The sequence below is a fragment of the Oncorhynchus gorbuscha genome, linkage group LG26 (genome assembly GCF_021184085.1).
Source record: "Oncorhynchus gorbuscha isolate QuinsamMale2020 ecotype Even-year linkage group LG26, OgorEven_v1.0, whole genome shotgun sequence".
Classification (NCBI taxonomy): Eukaryota; Metazoa; Chordata; class Actinopteri; order Salmoniformes; family Salmonidae; genus Oncorhynchus; species Oncorhynchus gorbuscha.
The window spans coordinates 35,811,795-35,817,794 of NC_060198.1; positions in this window are offsets into that span (position 1 = coordinate 35,811,795).

Genomic DNA, 6,000 nt, shown 5'->3' on the forward strand with positions numbered 1-6,000 from the left:
GTTGCACCAGATCTTATTTAGGGGCTTCATAGCAAAGGGGGTGAATACATGTGCAAGCACCACTTAATTTTTTTTTTTTTATAATTTTTTGAATTTTTATTTCACTTCTCCAATTTGGACTATTTTGTGTATGTGCATTACATGAAATTCAAATAAAAATCTATTTCAATTACAGGTTGTAATGCAACAAAATAGGAAAAACGCCAAGGGGGATGAATACTTTTGCAAGGCACTGTATGTCTCCCAGCAAGACCTGCCCGTAAATTTTGTTTGGTCTCTACTGAATAGTAAACTCAGTCTTAAATGCGGCTTCACCATATTTGTCAAACCACCAGAGCCAATGTTCTGTGTAAATGACTGCACACGTTGTCCGTTATTGACTACATCTCTGCCCACCCACCATCTACCAATATAGTCTCAAAAAATGTGTTTAGATGTTATATAAATGTATACATCATTGGAGTATAATATAATAACCCTATGGAATTTATTGAGGGATATTCACAATAATAATAAAAAACAATATTTTATAAGAATGTGTACCTGACAGTTTGTTATAATGACTCAAATGTTCCCCTACAGGTAGGCTACAACACTATAGTACTGGGTTTACGTGATCCTTTGTGGAAATGGTTTTGACACATATTTACCTGCTCTCCTTCCCACACTACCCGACCTCTGTGCGGGACACTTCAGGGGTGTGTGCATGTTTGGTTAGTGAGAGGGGGTCGCAACCTGAATAACCCAGAGAAAGAATATGAGAGCTGGGAGGAAGTAAGGTTTATGGCTGGGGGTTCGGTGGTTTAGTCATCCACTGAGGGAGGGGTCTGCTGACTAACACCATGTGGTGGGCTGGAGATATTGGCGAGGCCTGAGAGGAGGTTGACTATTTTTGTTCAGCTCCCCCGCCTTCACTCCAATTCCTCTTTTTGCTTGTTCTTTCTTTACATTATTCCCCAGATGTGTTTCCTTCCTGAAAGTCAGAAAGCAGTACTTCTCCTCTTTTCCAACCCCAGTCTGACGCACATGCGTCCTCCAGGGAAGTGGGGAGGGGTGGAGGTGGGGAGGGCAAACGGAAAAAGATTGGGTAATATATATTTTTTTAAATGTTGTGGTTTCTTCGGTTGGAAAACTATTTGGTGATGGTTCCTTATTCACTTTTCACGGATCTACACACTTCAGTTTTCACATCATTGCCTTTTCCACACAGGTTTCAGTAACTTTATCCATGGCATAGACACACATGTACAGGACACATGATTTGGAGTTCTTCTGTTGAAGGCTATCATAATGTCATGCTGATCTGACACTGGTGTATAAGAAGAATAAAGAGCAAACATCTTAGCTCTCATGTTCTCCTTCATGTATTTAGCCTATCCCTGCATATGAATTAAGTTTATGGTCGTGAGAAACAATAGCACACTGCGTCTTTAAATAAAGGAATGTGAACAATCCACTGCTGTGCCCAAGCATTGGTGCTGGAATTGGTTGGAATGTTGGCAGAAGTTTCATCTCCCCACAGCTCTTTCCCAGGCCAGGTGTTGGAAAGGCAGGAAAACAAAACTGAAAAGAGGGAATAGAGCAGTGAGGGTGAAAGAGGAAGTGCAGGGTTAGTGAGAGATACACAGAAGTCCAATTAGAACTCAAGCTCTCTAGACATGAAGTCATCCAGCCTATATAGTTCTACTGAAAAGACATAAAATGGGAGGGAAAAACCTGACTGAGATTTACTGCTCCTCCTTATCGGCTGTCTCTTCCTCTGCTCTCTAAACAGAGATTTATGGCTTTGGCAATATCAGGTATTTGATGTGTTCATCACGAAATGCACGCATACAAACACAAGGCAACCTGGCCTAACTGGGTGCTGGGCCACTGACTGTAGTGATGCCTGTAGAACATTGTTCCGGGAGTAGCTAGTCTATACTTTATTATTGTGTAGTTTAGCCCTGTCTGGTGACTCAGTGATAGGTCAATGTAGTTTGAACCACTGAAGTTAAAGTTTATGTTATGTAACAAAGATGAGATGACCCTCAATGTTATTGAAATAGATCTCGCTCTATGCAACAGCCACAACATACCAACCTCCTATTACAAAGCGTGATCCTCAGCATCAAACCAAGAGCATTAGCACTGGGTAATACCCTGGATTCAACTAATTGATGTAAACAAGTATATCACTCCCATAGCATCTGGACATTAAAAACTAGCTGGGCCTCATTTCACTCACCTAGTTTTGCATTCAGAAAGACAATTTTGGTTGGCATTGCTAAGTGTAAGAGTTTGTAATCCTCTCTCACTCATTCTCTCTCTCCCTCACACACACACACACACAAACACTCCCATGCAGAGGCAGCACACGGCCAGTTTGGGGTGAGTCACAGTGACCTGGCAGAGAGTGCCTCCCCTTGGGAGAGTCCTTACATGCATCCCTGTGATTATGGCCAAATCCCCTGAGGGCATCAGGTGGGCCTTCTCACTGAGCAACGTGAGACCGCCACTCATTGTTAGGTCCACAATGCTGAGCTTACTTGAAAGGTGATTTCGCAAGAAATCATTTCGCAAGATGAAAAGGGTTTACCAGTGTATATCAATTGATAGCTGTTTTTGGCCCAGTTCTCCTCCTTTTATAGTGTTGTGTTCCAGTTGTAGTCTAATATGACACCAGTATCGTATGGTTAAAAACATTTTCATTTTGAAGCATATACTATCAGGCATAGCAATCCTATATGAATCATCGCTGCATGCAGAAACATCTTTGTTCTGGTGCTGACAAGAGATCTGCCTGCTGTCCCCTCACCAGAGCCCCATGTAGGGGCAGACTGGCCATCTGGCATTTCGGCAAATGGGCCAGTGTGGGGGCCACAAGAAAAAAAATGGTCCGACGTGTTAGAAATAACAGGGCCAATTTCTAGTCCCAATCTGCCCCATGGGCACAGGATGGTTGACCTCCCTCCTCTGGGAAAAAGCATCTTAGCTTCACACAACACATGGAGATTATATTATACAACCACTGTGTCATGTATAATGTATTTAACAATCTATAAGCTACATTATGACAAGACTGTTACATTTAACTGGCCCTTTGGCATTTTTCCCATGTTGACTTTAGGCCCAGTTGCTTAATAGGAATGTATCAGTTTATTTAACACAACAACACTATAAAGAAGGAGAACGGGGCCAAAAACAGCTATTAATTGATATACACTGCTAAACCCTTTTCATCTTGTGACATGTTTGTATCACCAGTAATTGTTTGTTTTGTTTATATTACTTGCATATCTGTAGTGAAGAACATACACAGAGTGAACAAAACATTAGGAACACCTGCACTTTTCATGATATAGACTGATAGGGTGAATGCAGATGAAAGCTATGATCCCTTATTGATGTCAGCTGTTAAATCCACTTTAATCATTGTAGATTAAGGGGAGGAAAAGTTTAAAGAAGGATTTTTAAGCTGTGAGACAATTGAGACATGGATTGTGTTTACCCAAGATGGCGTAGCAGTAAGTTGTCCTCTCGTATCGTCTCTCTGTAAATATTGTCTCTTTTTCGTTTTAGATATATATTTTTTCGCATATCTTTAAAAACATTTTGCTAAACCTAAGCTTCCAAATACTCTTCTGCAACCCGCCAATGTAGCTACTTTTCCTAAAGTAGTTATATTTACTTCGGAACCGGACCCCATCAACTGAAGCTAGCCAGCCAACTACCAGCTATGCTAGCGGTCTTCAGCTAACCGGTCATCAACTAACCTTTAGCTCGGAAAGCTCTCGCCAGTTCGAACAACGCAACGCTAACCAGAGCATAACGGACCTATTTAAAAAAAAAAAAAAAACGTGCCCCCGGATTCCCACCACAAACGGAATATTCTTCTGCTGGATCTTCTTAACTAGCTATCGAGCTAACAGCAACCCTGGTTGATTACTCCTGGCTAGCGTTTCCACCCACGTAGCTTGAAGCTAGCCCGGCCAGAGCTCCTAGCATACTCCTGGGCTACAATACCTTGACTACGACCGGTCTATCGATATCACTGCATGAAGAGGAATAAACAGACTCACCCCATCGCGACGTCCTCCAAAGGCTAACTCGCTATCTCCTTGCTTGTTAGTTCAGCATGCTAACTGCTAGCTTGTTTAGCCCAGGTCCGCTAACTACTACCTTGTTTACCCCGGCCTGCTAATCTGTTAGCTTGTTAGCACAGGCCTGCTAACTGTCTGCATCGCCGCGTCCCAAACAACGCAGTGCCCCATATGTACTCTATCTCTTCCCGATTTTTTTTATTTTTAATTTGTTTATACCTTCCGGAAACCTGCCTCACCCAATGTGATACGGAATCGCTATTATCTTTATTTTTAGAACACACTCAAGAACCTCCAGAAGCTAACCAGCTAGCTAGCTACAAGCTATTTAGTCATTGTTAGTTTTCTTAACCTGGATAACACTCGCCAGCCCAGCCCCCTTGCCCCATCCACCGCTGCCCCCTGGACTCTGATCACTTGGCTACATAGCTGATGCATGCTGGACTGTCCATTAATCACGGTACTCCATTCTGCTTGTTTGTTTTATCTGTCGGCCGAGTTGCCTAGTCAATGCCATCTCACCTGCTGTTGTTATGCTAGCTGATTAGCTGTTGTCTCACCCACTGTTTTAGCTAGCTTTCCCAATTCAACACCTGTGTTTACTGTATGCCTCGCTGTATGTCTCTCTCAAATGTCAATATGCCTTGTATACTGTTGCTCAGGTTAGTTATCATTGTTTTAGTTCACAATGGAGCCCCTAGTCCTATTCCTCATACCCCTGATACCTCCTTTGTCCCACCTCCCACATATGCGGTGACCTCACCCATTACAACCAGCATGTCCAGAGATAAAACCTCTCTCATCATCACCCAGTGCCTGGGCTTACCTCCGCCGTACCCGCACCCCACCATACCCCTGTCTGTGCATTATGCCCTGAATATATTCTACCATGCCCAGAAACCTGCTCCTCTTATTCTCTGTCCCCAACGCTCTAGGCGACCAGTTTTGATAGCCCTTAGCCGCACCCTCATACTACTCCTTCTCTGTTCCGCGGGTGATGTGGAGGTAAACCCAGGTCCTGCATGTCCCCAGGCACCCTCATTTGTTGACTTCTGTGATCGAAAAAGCCTTGGTTTCATGCATGTCAACATTAGAAGCCTCCTCCCTAAGTTTGTTTTACTCACTGCTTTAGCACACTCTGCTAACCCTGATGTCCTTGCCGTGTCTGAATCCTGGCTCAGGAAGGCCACCAAAAATTCAGAGATTTCCATACCCAACTATAACATCTTCCGTCAAGATAGAACTGCCAAAGGGGGAGGAGTCGCAGTCTACTGCAGAGATAGCCTGCAAAGTAATGTCATACTTTCCAGGTCCATACCCAAACAGTTCGAACTACTAATTCTGAAAATTACTCTCTCCAGAAATAAGTATCTCACTGTTGCCGCCTGCTACCGACCCCCCTCAGCTCCCAGCTGTGCCCTGGACACCATTTGTGAATTGATTGCCCCCCATCTAGCTTCTGAGTTTGTTCTGTTAGGTGACCTAAACTGGGATATGCTTAACACCCCGGCAGTCCTACAATCTAAGCTAGATGCCCTCAATCTCACACAAATCATCAAGGAACCCACCAGGTACAACCCTAACTCTGTATGCAAGGGCACCCTCATAGACGTCATCCTGACCAACTGGCCCTCCAAATACACCTCCGCTGTCTTCAACCAGGATCTCAGCGACCACTGCCTCATTGCCTGTATCCGCTACGGTGCCGCAGTCAAACGACCACCCCTCATCACTGTCAAACGCTCCCTAAAACACTTCTGTGAGCAGGCCTTTCTAATCGACCTGGCCCGGGTATCCTGGAAGGACATTGACCTCATCCCGTCAGTTGAGGATGCCTGGTCATTCTTTAAGAGTAACTTCCTCACTATATTAGATAAGCATGCGCCGTTCAAAAAATGCAGAACTAAGAACAGATACA